Source organism: Pipistrellus hanaki, assembly GCF_964339955.1.
Source record: "Pipistrellus hanaki genome assembly, chromosome: 1".
In the NCBI taxonomy this organism is placed as follows: Eukaryota; Metazoa; Chordata; class Mammalia; order Chiroptera; family Vespertilionidae; genus Pipistrellus; species Pipistrellus hanaki.
In genome coordinates, this window is record NC_140503.1 from 22,539,435 (window position 1) to 22,556,088 (window position 16,654).

The 16,654-nt window shown below is 41.9% G+C and overlaps 2 protein-coding genes across 5 annotated transcripts in view; one reads left to right on the forward strand and one right to left on the reverse strand.

Moving 5' to 3' along the window:
- RBM25 (RNA binding motif protein 25) overlaps positions 1-2,503 on the reverse strand; it is a 42,446-nt gene extending 39,943 nt beyond the window's left edge. The window contains exon 1 of one of the 4 annotated variants that reach the window (XM_084892757.1): positions 2,215-2,503. The gene's annotated coding sequence lies outside the window, so the exon portion shown is untranslated. The remainder of the gene's footprint in view (positions 1-2,214) is intronic. The other 3 variants (XM_084892755.1, XM_084892756.1, XM_084892758.1) reach the window with 3 other exon arrangements.
- Positions 2,504-15,117: 12,614 nt separating this feature from the next.
- Positions 15,118-16,654, forward strand: part of ZFYVE1 (zinc finger FYVE-type containing 1) — a 51,242-nt gene continuing 49,705 nt past the window's right edge. Inside the window, exon 1 of the mRNA XM_084892813.1 lies at positions 15,118-15,350. The gene's annotated coding sequence lies outside the window, so the exon portion shown is untranslated. The remainder of the gene's footprint in view (positions 15,351-16,654) is intronic.

The window sequence follows — 16,654 nt, forward strand, 5'->3', positions numbered from 1 at the left end:
TTTTTTTATTTTCAAATTTAAAAAAAAAGCTAGGTAAAAGCTTTGTGAGGAATTAAAATTATTATGAATGGTAGCAGCAGTGTAAAAAAACTATTGAGAAATTAAAAAACAATGTTTTTGTAAGTCCTTAAAAGATTCAAAGATTACTTTTCTTCCAATGTTATAAAAACACTTAATGTAAGGTTCCCTTAAATTATGTATAATTAAGTATAAAGCTCATTTATCTGTGGACAAAAATGTTGACTTTAAGTCTGAAGTAGTTACCCAATGTTAAAATGGACTTATTTTAAAAATATATTAAGAGCCTTAACATAGCGGAATAAAAATATAGCAAACACAATAAACGTACTCAAACTATAATGAGTATATGGGCGCCTATATGCAACAGTGGGACAATAATTTTCTTCCTAACTATGCGTTAATTCTCTACAAAAAAAAAAAAAAAAAAAAAAAAATTTTCTTTTAATTACACTTTGGGGACCAAAAACGGAAATTCAGTAACTCCAAGAAGATGAATTATTTAATAAAAGCAACTCACTTTTTATTTAATTTACAAAGCCTTCAACATACATTATCTCACTTAATCTCCCAAATTACCTTGTGTAGATATATTCTCCTTTTACAGATGAAGAAGCTAACTTGCCCAAAGGAACACAATGAGTGGTGGGGACCCCCTCACGATCCCTAATATCCTGAAATCACCAACCCAAGGGCTGTTGTCACTGTGTCATAATGCTTACTCTTTCTAGTAACATACCAATGAGAAACTTTGTATTAAGAATTAACTTTTACTTTATAAATCCATTAACAGAAAAATAGTCACAGTACCCTGGAAGAGATGTTAGGATCAGGGTTAGGGTCTTGTACTTCACTGAAAATTCTTAAGTAACAATACCGGTTAAAATGGACTAAGCGCTATGTTATTTGGGTATTGCACTAAGGATTTTACATACATTCAATTAATTTCCAATCTCAATATAATCTATTATAATACTATTATAATCCTTTCTTACAGATGACAACAGAGGCTTTAAGAAGAGTTACAATTATAATAGTGTATCCTAAATAGTGTAGTACTTAAAATCAAGAGCAAGTAATAACCAACTGAATTGAATGCCTTTCTAGGCTTCTGAATGTTTTTGGAAAGCAATCTTTAAAAATTAAAAGCACCCAAGACAATATAAAGGTTGTCTATACACTACTGTCAACTACCTAATGCACAGTACTTCACACTACAGCAGTCCGGTGCAAGAGAAGTCCAATCTCTTCCCTCCTCTTGCGGTCCGCTCCACTCTGCCCAGTATCAAAATGGCTTTTCCATGGCAATATAAATCCACATTACATAACTTCAAAATAATCTTCATACTCCTAGATCTATTTCGAAAAACGTATTTTAAAAAAAAATAGTATTGAAGACCCAAAGAAGGGTGAGAAAGAAGTAACACATTTTAATGTGCAAGCTTGGTCATGGCCTGGAATGAATGGAGGAGGAGATGCAGTTTACTGCAGCCTCCATTGGAGGAAGGGGGCAGGACCACATCACCACACTCTCCAGACGAGCAAACTAGGAGGAGGGTGCTTACAAGGATAAATAAATATAAAGTGGGCATCGACTAAATTCGTGGGCAGAGAGGTAGGTGGGCAGGTCACCCACCGGGGCGGGCTCTAGGCGGCCTCAGAGGAAGGGAGGGGAAGAAATCCGTTGGTAGGGGGCACCTCTCTAATAAAAAGGGTGGATGCCGGCTGGCTTCTCGGCTGAGCCTAGGCCAAAGGGAGTCGTAGGCCCGGAAATGGTACCGTAAGGCTCCGAGGGGGGCCTCCAGTGAAGGGCTCCCCCGGGGGGCGGACCAATCGTTTGGTGGCAAACGCGGATCCCAGAAGGTGCGGACGGGGTTCCCAGTGGCCATCCGTGAACGGAAAAGGGAAAGCGGACGACAATGCAAGCAGAAGACGCTCCGGCCGTCAGCCGGTCCGGCCTCCACGGGCTCCAGCTCGGCCCAGTGGTTTCCGAGGCCTTGAGAGAAGTGAGGAAACCCGGGCCTCCTGCCCCTCCCCTCCCCTCCCCCACCCGGCCCCCCTCTTTACCCTCGACCCACCCACCCACCCACCCCCGGGCCCTTTCGGAGCCTCCCCGCTTTCCTTCCTCTCCCCCCGCCCCCCCCCTCGCCGAGGTACCCGGTTTCCACACGCGTTCACAGGCGCGCGTGAACTCACCCGCCGCCGAGACAAGGGGACCGTCTCCGTGGCCCTCTGGGCTCCAGGTGACGGGAAGACACCGCCGGTTCGAGGTCTCTGCGCGCCGCTCTCACCGGGAGACTGGTGCGGACGCGACCACTCGCCAAGGCCGCGGCGCAAACACTGCCGCGCTGCGCGGCGCGGGGAGCTTCTTGGAGGTCTTCCTTTTGCCCGGCGTGCACCGCGGCCGAAACCGTGGAAAGAAGCACCATAGAGAAGAGCGCGTATAGAGAGGCCTCGCCGCGGGGCCCTCCGTCACCACGCCCCAGCGGGGTAACCATAGAGAAGGCACGCCTAGAAGGGCTCGGGCCGTAAATGACGACCCACCCTGCCATTTTTGATTAGAGCTGATTGGGTCTTGTGACCGGGGGGACGCCATCTTGAGGTCAAGGTTCCCGCTGGACGCTGCGCGAGCGACGTTGGAGGATGTCTTACTTTTTATAGTTTTGTTTTGAGGATTAGGACATTAGGTCCCTGTTTGAGGTTTGATGGGCACCTTAAAACACAGCGGCTGATCTTCCCCTGGATTTTTTTATTTTTATTTTTTCCCAGACACCCATTTCTCCCCTCTATGCCCTCTTCCACCTCCGCCCTTCCCCACCCCCACCCCGCCGAACGCGGAGACTGTGGATACCGGGAGAACTGGCCCTGGTGGGGTTCTTTTGTTTGTTTGTTTTAAATGCACACGCGTCGCCTAAATGCTTAGGCGCCCTGGGAGGGCCAGTGAGGTCACTAGGTGTTTGAAATACCTAAACCGACCTGCAACCACATTTCCCGTGTTAAAAAAAAAAAAAAAAGATCTCAGCTAATTAGATTAAGGAGAATGAGCGGATCACGCATGACTAGATTATTCCATTATGGGCTTAACGGTCAATGGCTATTGACAGGTCTTTGTTTCCCAACTGCTTCTCAGAAGGCTTATAATTTATTCAATATGAAGTTACTGTCTCCGTAAAGGACTGGTGCTGGGCTAAGGGCTAGGCTTTTGGCAAACGGGAGTGAAATTTTATTTCTGTGACCTGCAAACAACGCGGAACAGATGACAAATTCTGATCACTATATAAAATTGAAACATATATAAACAGTTCCTACTTGGCGTTTCCTATTTAGTTTTACTTTATTGAACGAATCACCATTTGTGTATTTTTTCCTTATTTTATAGTCTGTCTGCCCTACCCCACTAAAATGTAAAATTAAGGGTGCGGAAATTTTGTTCATTGCTGTATTTTCAGGGTCTAGAACAATGCCTGTATGCAGCAGGTGCTCAATAAATTGTTGAATAAAATAAATTATGACAGCCCTGGCCAGTGTGGCTCAGTTGATTGAGAGTCATCCCATACACCCGGAGGTCCTGGGTTCAAGTCCAGATCCAGGTTTCAGGCTTAATCCCCAGTAGGTGGGCAGGAGGCATCCGGTCAATGTTACCCTCTCACATCGATGTTTCTCTCTCCCTTTCCCTTCTGTCTCTCTAAAGTGAATTACAAAAACGTATTTTTTTTAATTATACATGATGAGAACCAACAGAAAATAAAATGTACTGGAAGACTAATGGGAAAGAATATATTTACCATCTATAAAATTTATATGTATCTATATTTCTGCTTGCTAAGTTTCCTTAACATTAAGGAGTGCTAATAACACGTAATGCAAGAACTAAATTAGTAACTAATGTATGTGAAAGTACTTCGTTCAGTCAAGTGCTAGTAAAATGCTAATTACTTTTTTTTTTTGAAATATATTTTATTGATTTTTTTTACAGAGAGGAAGGGAGAGAGATAAAGAGTTAGAAACATCAATGAGAGAGAGTCATTGATCAGCTGCCTCTTGCACACCCCCCACTGGGGATATGCCCGCAACCAAGGTACATGCCCTTGACCGGAATCGAACCCGGGACCCTTCAGTCCCCAAGCCGACACTCTGTCCATTGAGCCAAACCGGTCCCGGCAAACGCTAATTACTTTTGCAAACGAACTATTTGTGCCTTTTTTTCACTACCAAAAGCATAAATACAAAAAAAGGCATAAATACAAGCAGAGAGAAGTTGACTCAAGTTTGCTAATTTTCCTGTAGTAAACATTTCTTGTTTATCTTGACCTAACATCCATTGCCATCTTCCTTAATTGCACTCCAAATTTCTAAAATCATCCTTTCACTACTCCAGATATTTGTAGTTTGAATAGTAAGTCCCAAACCCTGGCCAGACCCCTTAGGACACAGGGAAAGACTTTACAACCCAGTTAAAACCCTTACATTGTACTGACAGGGCAGGCAGGGTGAGAGGGCAGGGTGGGGCGGGTCCAGCTCCAGGTAACTGGACCCTAGGCCTAACCCAACCAATCAGGTCAGCCAAGGTAGCGGCACCACCCTCCCTATAAAACCCATTGATATGTTAAGTTCTTCCTCTTTCTCGCCATGCCCTTGCTGGTGTAAGTGGGACTGAGCTCGGACTAGTCCGAAATAAATACAGGCTTTCTGCAATTGCATCGGATTCGACTCCCTGGTAGTCTTTGGGGTTTATGACACTTGGGCATTACAGTACCAAGCACTATTTAATTTTGTATGACTTATTTTATATATTTTATTGATTTTTTACAGAGAGGAAGGGAGAAAGATAGAAACATCAATAATGAAGTATGGTAGCAAGTTCGACCCCACAACAATAACAAATATTGATGATTGCCTCCTGCACAAGCCCGACTGGGGATCAAGCCTATAACCAAGGTACATGCCCTCTACCAGAATCAAACCCAGGACCCTTCAGTCCATGGGCCAACGATCTACTGAGCCAAACAGGTTAAGGCCCAAAGCACTATTTCAGACATCTTGCAAATATCAGCAACTTTAATTCCCATATTAACTCACCAGAAGTAGAAACTATTGTTAAACAGATGAAGAAACTTAGCCCTAGCCCGTGTTGTCCAGTGGTTAGAGTGTTGGCCTGTGTACAGAAGGATGAAGGTTTCCATTCCTGGTCAAGGGCACATACTTGGATTGCAGGTTCAATCCTCAGGCCCAATCCGGCCGGGCACATTTGCCAGGCAACCAATCAATGTATCTCTCTCTCACCTTGATATTTCTCTCTCTCCCTCTCTCCCTCTCTCTCTTTTTCCATCCTCCCCCTTCCACTCTCTTTAAAAAAAATAAAAATAAAAATAAAAGATGGAAAAAAATGTCCTCAGGTGAGGATGAACAAAGCCAGCTGGTGTGCCTCAATGGTTGAACATGGACTTATGATTGAACATGGACTTATGAACCAGGAGGTCACAATTTGATTTCTGGTTAGGACACATGCCTGGGTTTTGGGCTCAATCCCCAGTTTGGGGCATGCAGGAAGCAGCTGATGAATTATTCTCTCTCATCATTGATATTTCTCTCCCCCTCCCTTCCTCTCTCAAAAAAAAAAGTAAATAACATTTTTTTAAGAAAAAATTTTTATTTTTGATAATGTTTAATTTACCTACTTTTTCTTTACTTGTGCTTTTTGTGTCATATTTAAGAACCTGTTAACCTAATCTAAGGTGTCTTACTCTGTTTCAGCTGCTATAAAATACCATACATTGAGTAGCTTATACCGGTAAATAGCGGAAATCGATTGCTCATAGTTCTGGAGGCTAGATCCAAGATCAGGGTGCCAGCATGGTCAGGTGAGGACCCTCTCCCAGGCCTCCCACTTCCTGTATCTGCATATGGGGGAGGGGCTGGGGGTTCTGTGGGATCGCATTCATGAGGGTTCCACCCTCAGGACCCAATCACCTCTCAAGGGCCCCACCTAGTAGGTGTGCCAATTCATAATGCGGATTTTGTAATCAAAGAAAACACGGTAATTTCATGAGAAACATCAAAAGTGCTTTATTTAAAGAAATGTCCATCGCTAGCTACACATTTCCCTATCTTTCAGGTAATTTGTGGATACTGTGCCAATAGAACTTTTCTTGTTTTGAAGAAAACCATTCAGAGACCCAATTTTCCACTTCTTCGTATGTTTTGAAGTGCTGCTCAGAAAGTGCGTGTGCCATTGATCAGAACAAGTGGTAATCTGAAGGAGCAAGTTCTGGTGAATACGGTGGTTGGGTTAATACTTCCCAGGCAAGATTTTTTTTTTTAATTTATTCATGGGCTACAATTCCTTATACAGTTATTTTTCTAATCCATTTCTCTATTTTTTTATTTATTTTTTTCATTTTTTTTATTAATTTATTCATGGGCTACAATTCCTTATACAGTTACTTTTCTAATCCATTTTTCTTTTCTTTCTTTTTTTATTAATATATCCATGGGCTACAATTCCTTATACAGTTACTTTTCTAATCCATTTATTTATTTATTTTTCATTTTTTCCCAGGCAATATTTTTTTTAAATATATTTTATTGATTTTGTACAGAGAAGAAGGGAGAGAGACAGAGTCAGAAACATCGATGAAAGTCATCGATCAGCTGCCTCTTGCACACCTCCCACTGGGGATGTGCCCGCAACCAAGGTACATGCCCCCGACCGGAATTGAACCTGGGACCCTTACAGTCCCCAAGCCAACGCTCTATCCATTGAGCCAAACCGGTCCCGGTGCAGGCAATATCTTTTAACATGTCTTTAACTGGTTTTGAAGTGTGTGATGGTATATCATCATGTAGCAAAATTACTTTGCCGTGTCTTCTGGCCCATTCTGGTCATTTTATGATCAAAGCTTGGTTCAACTTGGTTAATACTAATCGGTAGCGATCAGTATTAACGGTTTCACCTGGTTTCAGAAGCTCATAATACACCACACCTTCCTGATCCCACCAAACACAGAGCTTTGTCTTCTTTCAGAAGCAATTTGGCTTTGCAGTTGATGTTGATGGTTGACCTGGATTAACCCATGATTTTGTGCATTTGGGATTCTCAAAATAAATCCATTTTTCATCACCAGTCACAATTCAATGCAAAAAATTGAAACAAGGTTTTACTGATGACTTTTCAGTTTTCCATTTGTCTTTCATTCAGTTGACGTGGCACCCATTTTCCTTCCTTTGAAGTCTTTCTCATTGCTTGTAAACAGTCAGAAATTGTTTGCTGAGCAACATTTCATCTTTCTGCAACTTGTTTTTGAGTTTGACATGCATCTTCATCCAATCATGCTTGTAATTGTTGGTCTTCAAACTTTTTTGGTTGACCTGGACGTCTTTGTCTTTACATTGAAATCCTCACTTTTAAAGCACTTAAACCAGCCAGGACCGGTTTGGCTCAATGGATAGAGCGTCGGCTTGGGGACTGAAGGGTCCCGGGTTCAATTCCAGTCAAGGGCATGTACCTTGGTTGTGGGCAAATCCCCAGTAGGGGGTGTGCAAGAGGCAGCTGATCGATGACTCTCTCTCATCCTCTCTGTATAAAATCAATAAAAAATATATTTAAAATAAATAAATAAATAAATAAATAAAGCGCTTAAACCAGCATTCACAAGTATCTTGAGGTTGAGTACATTCACCATAAGCTTCCTGAAGTTTTCAGCAGCACTTTTCTTCAAAATAAAGTAATGAATTAAAACTTCCCGCAAATGCTCTTTGGCATGTAATTCAACATTTTTAAGTATAAAAATATTTATGATGTTAACACCTTCTGCAAATTTGACATATGAACTTTTGAAGCTTTTATCAATACAACAAAATAGCATACATATCAAATCTCATACATATTAACATATGTGTAACTCCATCTATTGAAAAAAATCTGAATTATTAACAAGTACACCTTTAGGATTTAGAATTTATTTATTTTTATTAATCCTCACCCATGGATATTTTTCCATTGATTTTTAGAGAGCGAGGAAGGCAGGGAGGAAAACATTGATGTGAGAACAACACATCAATTGGTTGCTATTTAAAAAAAATACCTTGTTAATGAGTTGAGAGAGAGATCATTATGAAATAGAGTAGTAACATCTATCAGTTGCCTCCCAAACTCGCCCAAACCAGGGACCTAACCCAAAACCTGGGTATGTACCCTGACTGGGAATCAAACCAGCAGCCTTTTGGTGCCAGGGACAATACTCAACCAACTGAGCCACACTGGCCAGGGTGGTCATTAGGATTTATACCTATATTTTTCCTAATAATTTTATAGTTTTGACTCTTACATCGAGGTCTTGGATTCATTTGAATTAATTTTTGTATATGTTGTGATAGGTATATAAATTCACTACTTTGCATATGAATAATCCAGTTATCCCAGCACCAGTTGTGGAAAATACTATTCTTTTCTCCATAATATTGAAACTCTTATCAAAAATAAATTGACCATAGTCCTAGCCAGTCTTGCTCAATGGATAGAATACGGCCCCAAGCACTGAAGGGTCTTGGGTGTGATTCCCATCAGGGCACTTGCGAGAGGCAACCAATCTATGTGTTTCACTCACATCTTCTTCTCTCTCTTTCTGTCTCTCCCCCTCCCCCTCTCTCTAAAAATCAATGAAAAAATATCCTCGGGTGAGGATTTTAAAAAAATCAATTGACCATAAATGGAGGGGTTTAATTATGAACTCTCACTTGTATTGGATTGATATTTATGTCTGTCCTTATAGTATAACACTGTTTTGTTACTGTTTTTGCTAAACCTCACCCGAGTTTATTTTTTCCATTGATTTTTTTTTTTTTTTTTTTTTTTTTTAAACATTGACCCATGCACCAGAGGTCACCAAATGGATTCCCAGTCAGGGCATAGGCCTGTGTTTCAGACTCAATTCGTGGTGGGGGCCAGGCAAAAGGCAGCCATTGAAGTGTGTGTGTGTGTGTGTGTGTATATATATATATATATATATATATATATATATATATATATATATCTTTCTCTCCCTCTCTCTCCGTCTCTCCCCCTTCCTATTTCTCTAAAAATCAATAAAAATAGCTCTAGCCAGTTTGGCTCAGCGGAAAGGGTCAAGGGCATATACTTTGGTAGAGGTTTTGATCCCTGGCACTGGTTGGGGCATGTGAAAAAGCAACCAATCGATGTGTCTCTAATGCTTCTCTCTCTCTCTCTCTCTCTCTCTCTCTCTCTCTCTCTCTCTCCCACTCTTTCTAAAAACCAATGGAAAGCCAAAACCGGTTTGGCTCAGTGGATAGAGCATCGGCCTGCGGACTGAAAGATCCCAGGTTCGATTCCGGTCAAGGACATGTACCTTGGTTGCAGGCACATCCCCAGTAGGGGTTGTGCAGGAGGCAGCTGATCGATCTTTCTCTCTCATTGATGTTTCTAACTCTCGATCCCTGTCCCTTCCCCTCTGTAAAAAATCAATAAAAAAAATTTAAAAAAATTAAAATCAATGGAAAAATATTCTCAGGTGAGGCTTAACAAAAAAGTAAAAAAATAAAATAAATAAAAACATGTTTTAAAAAGTCATGTGAGAGAGACACATTGATTGATTGCCTCCTGAACATGCCCCCTACTTGGACAGGGATTAAACCTGCTAAGTGCCCTTGACTGGAATTGAACTGAAGACCCTTTAGTTCAAGGGCTGACACTAACCACTGAACAACCAGCCAGGCTAGCACAATAATGTTTTTGATCACTATAGCTTTGTAATAAATTTTGAAATCATGAAGAATGAGGTCTTCCAACTTTGTTGTTTACAAGATTGTTTCATCATTGTTATTCAGAGTTCCTAGCAATTCCACATGAATTTTAAGTTCAACTGTCCATTTGTAATACAAAAATTTTAAAAATGCCCTAGCTGGTTTGGCTCAGTTGATAGATTGTCCACCTGCAGACTAAAGGGTCCCAGGTTCCATTCTGGTCAAGGGCAATGCCTAGGTTGTGGGCTTGATCCCCAATAGGGGGCGTGCAGAAGGCAGCTGATCAATGATTCTCTCTCATCATTAATGTTTCTCTCTCTCTCTCCCTCTCCCTTCCTCTCTGAAATCAATAAAAAATATATATATTTTTTTTAAAGTTGAGCCTTTGCCAATTTGACTCTGGATAGAGCGTGGGCCTGCAGACTGAAGGGTCCTGGGTTCGATTCCGGTCAAGGGCACATGCCCGGGTTGCAGGTCTGGTCCACAGTAGGGGGAGTGCAGGAGGCAGCAGATCTCTTTCTCTTTCTTCCTTCCTCTCTGAAATCAATAAAAAATATATTTTTAAAAAATTGAAATTTTTATAGAAAATTCAATAAATCTGTAGGTTAATTTGAAGAATATTACAATCATAACAATAGTCTTTCAATCTCAAAACACAGGCTATCTATTTATTTCTTCTTTAATTTTGTTCAATAACATTTTAAAAATATTAGAGTGTAGTTGATACACAATATTAGCTTGAGGTGTACAATATAGTGATTCTACCCTTACATATCTTAACATGTGATCACCATGATAAGTCTAGTAACCATATGTCACAATACAAAATGTTTACAATATTTTTTATATTTTTAATTGATTTTTTACAGAGAGGAAGGGACAGGGAGAGAGAGTTAGAAGCATCTGTGAGAGAGAAACACCAATCAGCTGCCTCCTGCACACCCCCTACTGGGGATGTGCCCTCAACCACGGTACATGCCCTTGACTGGAATTGAACCCGGGACCCTTCAGTCCACAGGCTGAGGCTCTATCCACTGAGCCAAACCGGTCAGGGCTACAATATTTTTAACCCTTCCTTTTTTTGTAATATGGCACATAATATGGCAAATAGGTCATCCTATCGAAAATAACGAAACATGTTGGTAAAATATTGAAGAGTCAACAAGAAGATAAGGAATTATCAGACCAAAATCTAGGTGAAGGCAGGATCCAAAGAGTAAGTAGAGCAGTGACATCACTTTGCCCTGGGGCATTTACCTTACTTGGCAATTTAAGCTTTGTTTTTCTCGGCCTCGTGGGGCAAGTGGAACAGATGGGTGCTTCAAAGAGCCTCCTTTCAGTGTAAGGGTGAAGAACTGCTAGTAAACACAGTCACTCAACAGCCTGGAAAGAAAGTCCTCTCAGAAGGGGGAGATTTCAGGGAGCTGTAGAGGGGTCACAGGATCATCAGACTGCCCTCTGAGGGGTATGTAACCCAAACATACATCTCAACAGTTAAAAACAAAAATCCCAAACTATGAGTATAGTTTAAAGTGGTCCCTCTGGGCAGAATTGATAGCAAATCCTCTCTGTTGGAATGAACCTGTATCCTAGGCCTCAAAAACTTCCCAGAAATAATTTTCCAAGGAAAATCTAGCTCAGAGTAAAAAATAAGCACACAAAAAATGAGAATGAGTAGCAACAACTAACAGAAACAGATCTGATCATTCCAACCATCTGTGAGCCCAGCGGGTGTGGCTCAGCAGTTGAGCGTTGATCTAGAAACCAAAAGGTCACTGTTCTGTCAGGTCAGGGCATGTGCCCAGGGTGTGGGCTCGATCCCCAGCGTGGGGCTGCAGGAGGTAGTCAATCAATGATTCTCATCATTATTAATATTTTTTACATTATTCAAAACATTTATTCATCATCATTATTTTAAAACATATTTTTATTGATTTCAGAGAAGAAGAGAAAGGAAAAGAGAGAGAAACATTGATAAAGAGAGCATCATTGATTACTGCCTCCTGCACACCCCACACTGGGGATTGTGCCCACAACCCAGGCATGTGTTCTGACCAGAATCAAAGTAGGCCTCCGGGTTCGTAGGTCGATGTTCAACCACTGAGCTATGCTGGCCGAGCTTTTCTCTCATCATTGATGCTTCCCTCTCCCTCTTTCCCTCTCTCTGAAATCTGAAATCAATAAAAAATAAGTACATTAAAAACAGAATTAACCAATGAATGCATAAATAAGTGGAACAACAAAATGACGTTTCTCTCACTCCACCCTCTCCATTCCTCTCTAAAATCAATAAATTAAGAAAAGGTTGTGTGTTTTTTTCATTATTATTGACACATTGCACTTACATAGTAAAAATTTTCTGGAGTATAAACGTATTCAAAGAACACCTTCCTCACCTTAGTATATCGGTACTCCTTGGAGCCAACCATTTCCCTCAATTTAAGGGGTTCTTATAACTTTGGAAAATATAATTTCAAATGGGTAGTTTTGGCTTTAAAAATATTAAATACCATTTTGTTCCCAGGACATATTAATATACTTATTTTATAATTACTAAGCAAATTATTAGGGCTACAGAAAGTTATAGTGGTGGTCTTAGGAACAAAACCCTCTAGGGAAATTTTGCAGTAGGCTAACCAGTCTCAAGAACCTAGCTAAAGACTTGTTTTTTGTTTTTTAATATATTTTATTGATTTTTTTACAGAGAGGAAGGGAGAGAGAGTTAGAAACATCGATCAGTCGCCCCCTGACCGGAATCGAACCTGGGACCCTCCAGTCCACAGGCTGACGCTCTATCCACTGAGCCAAACCGGTTAGGGCAAAACTTGCTTTCTTAACCTTTCTAACATTTCTTCTTTTGCCCTAATTGGTTTCGCTCAGTGGATAGAGCTTCGGCCTGTGAACTGAAAGGTCTTGGTTCAATTCTGGTTAAGGGCACAAGCTCGGGTTGTAGGCTGGATCCCCAGTAAGGGGTGTGCAGGAGGCAGCAGATCAGTGATTCTCTCTCATCATTGATGTTTCTATTTCTCTCTCCCTCTCCCTTCCTCTCTGGAATCAGTAAAAATATATGGGGGGGTGGGGGGGAACCCGATTAGGAATGCTAAAATGAATAGATAAATAAATAAGAGTTTGTGATTAAATCACCGGATGAGTCTTTTTTAAAATTTTTAATTTTTATTTTTAATGCTTTGGGGCTAACTTATGTACAATCATGGAATTTTTAAAAAATATGTTTTTAGCCGAAACCAGTTTGGCTCAGTGGATAGAGCGTCGGCCTGCGGACTGAAGGGTCCCAGGTTCGATTCCAGTCAAGGGCATGTACATTGGTTGGAGGCACATCCCCGGTGGGGGATGTGCAGGAGGTGGCTGGTCGATGTCTCTCTCTCATCGATGTTTCTAGCTCTTTATCTCTCTCCCTTCCTCTCTGTAAAAAAATCAATAAAATATATTAAAAAAATATATATATATATTTTATTGATTTCAGAGAGGACCATCAATGATGAGAGAGAATCACAGATTGGCTGCCTCCTTCACGCCCACTATTGGGTGGATCGAACCTGCAACCTAGTCATATGCTCCCAACTGGAATCGAACCCGGGACCTTCATTCTGCAGGCTGACACTATCCACTGAGCCAAACCAGCCACGGCCAATTATGGAATTTTAATAACTATTCATATTTTTCAAATCAGCACATTTAGTCAAGTAGCTATAAAATAATTCTAACACGACAAAGACTTTTCTATCTTTTTTTAATGATCTCACTATGTTGTGTTTTTTTGTTTTTTTTTAGTAAAGTCTTAGATTTTTTATTTATTATATATATGTATTTTTATTTTATTTTATTTTATTTTATTTTATTTTATTTTATTTTATTTTATTTTATTTTATTTTATTTTATTTTTTTGTGCCTGCAACCAAGGTACATGCCCCTGACCAGAATCGAACCTGGGACCCTTCAGTCCGCAGACCTATGCTCTATCCACTGAGCCAAACCGGTCCTGGATATTTTATATATTTTTAATATATATGGAATATATATTAAATATATTACTGATTCAAAGAGGAAGGAAGAAGAAAGAGAGAAAGAGAGAAACATCAATGATGAGAGAGAATCATTGATCAGCTGCCTCCTGCACACCTCCTACTAGGGATCGAGCCTGCAACCTGGGACACCATACATAGTTCTTAGAATATTATTGATTACTAGAGGCCTGATGCACGAAAATCGTGCATGGGTAGGGTCTCTCTGCCTGGCCAGCAATCAGGACCAACTGGGGCCTTCTGGCTGCTTGTCAGAGCCTTCTTTCCAGCAGCCAGCTGAGGAGATGGGTTCTTGTCCCAGCTTTGTCAATAATTTGCTGTGTGACCTGTCAAATAACTCAACCTTAGTATTCTCTCCTGGGTTAACAATTATCAAGATAGAATGATAGAACGTTAGAATTGGCAAAGACTTCAGAGTTTATACAGTACAATTTCTTAATTTCATGGGGTGATTGAGTGACTTACTCATGAGCTTTCTAGAATAAGCTTTCAGTCTTGGCATCTTAGATCAGTCTCTTTTGAATTCATCACACTTTCTTTCAGTGTTGTTCCAAGATTCAAATAGACAAAAAACAAAACAAAACAATACAAAACAAAAACACACCCCAAAAGTGAAAACACTAAACTAATATATGGCCTTTCACATAAAGCCAGATAACAGTATTAACTATTACCCTGCACTGAGGCCTTCAAGCTTATCTGAAAATATATTGTTTAACTTAAGGATGACTTAAAATTCAGAAACTATGTAAGGAGACATCAGAAAAAATAAAAGGTAGGGGAGGTGGGAAGTAATGGTTGGCTTGGCGAATACTGGTAAACAGAAAACAAAACTCTCAGGAGTACTTTTATTCTCTTATCAATTATTTTTCTCCCTACTTTGTACATGGTGAAATTGAGAAAGAGGAGGTTGTTTTTATACATTTCTGATGGAATGGTGGGAAATAAGGGTTATTTGAGATGAAATTACTTTGCGTATACTACACATTACATCAACTCTCTAACTTAACGTCATCCTTTCTGGGGCCAGTGCCCAAAACAACGCTCTGAAAGCAGCAGAAACCACAGCCAATGCAAAAACTCCAACTCCCGAAATGCTTCATGGCTTGTTTCCCCCGCTTCCTGGCACGAGCAGTCGCTTCCGTACTGGGAGTTGTAGTCATTCAGGGCCCCCCACTTCCGTCGTGTAGAGATAGGATGCCCCTCCAGGAAACTACATTTCCCAGCAAGCTGTGCGTACCATTCTCCGCGTTTGGCGCGTCAGACTCCACCCCCGCCCCCTCCTCCCTCCCGGGGCTGCACTCACAGCTCACGCCTTCCTGTTAGTCCGGAGCTGGTAGAAGTTCACTCCGATCAGCTGATCACAACTGACAACAGGAGAGGAGGAAGCCCGGGAGGCTGCGAAGGAGGTGGGGGGCGGAGATGGAAATGAGGATGGATCCTCCGGTGCCCTGAGAAACAGCCCCCGCCCCCACCACCGGCGACCCGCGGTCCCCCGACGCCGCCTGGCCGCAGCCGAGCTGCTCCACGGTGGGGTCCCCTGGCCGTCGCGGGAGGGGAGGGAAGGGCACGGCGCTGCCTCGGGGACGAGCCGTAGTCCGGGAGCTCAGGCTGCCCCCAAGGAGGGAGGCGGGGGGGTGGGGGGGTGTCGGGTGCGGCTGTTGTGGGGGTGGGGTGGCATAAACAATAGATTGGGCTCTGGCCTCTGCCAGTGTTTGTGGAGGGTTTGGGGGGACCTTCTTTGTTCGTGGGCTCTGCTCCCACCCACCCTCGTGTTGTGGTGGTGTTGCCCGGGAGGGAGGAAGGGTGAGGAATCCCCGGGCCGGAGGGGGATACCGAGGGAGGGAGCGGGCAGAGTGGGCAGCTTGTTTGCTTTGCCCGGCGGGCGGCGAGGTGTGCTGTTGAAGGCTGGTTTTATATTTTTCTCAATCGCGACAAATTTTTTGTTTGCGTGAGGGAGCTAGCTAGTTGGGCTGTCTGAGGTTAGAGTGTAAATAAGGTCTCCTAGTCACTCCCTTCGCCTTCCTTGTTTATCTAAAAATAAGATTGATCGGTGGATTTCTGTGTAGGAGGAGTGGGAAATATCTGAAAAGAGGGCTTTGCATTTCGTTGGGGCTTTAGAATGGGCGTCAAGGATAAGGGGGGTTAGGAAGGTAATTGTAGAAGTCACAAAAGCCCCCTTTCCTGCCCCAGTTACATATGTATTTTTAAGTTTTTGAGTAACAAAGAGAAGAACGGTTTTAACTCACCTCAGGTCTGGCTTTGCGGTGGGCCACAGTGGAGGAATTCTGTCTCCTGTTGCTCATTTTGTGTGTGTCTGTGTGCCCAGTTACAGAAGGAACAAAAGGAAGTTCAGTAATTGTTTTATATTGTTTTCAAGCATGAAATGGTGATTCTTGTTTCCAGGTTTAGAGTTCTTAATAGGCATCTGTCTAGACTTGCAACAACTCTAGTACTTTGATGGAGCTGAAGCTTATTACTATTATCATTTCTTTAGCTTTTTACAGGTTTCTTTCTCCGTCTCTCCCAATTGGGGAGTGCATGTGGGGGTGCAGAAGGTGTTTTTATTTAGGGATTTAAAAAATATATATTTTTATTTATTTTAGAGAGGAAGGGAGAGGGAGAGAGAGATGGAAACATCAATGATCAGAGAGACCCATCCATCGGCTTGAGGCTTGATTGGTTGCCTCCTGTATGCCCCACACTGGGAATCTAGCCCTCAACCTGGGCGTGTGCCCTGACGAGGAATCGAACTGTGACCTCCTGGTTCACAGGTCAGTGCTCAACCACTGAGCCACGCCAGCCAGGCCAGTGATTTTTATTCTGAATTTAAT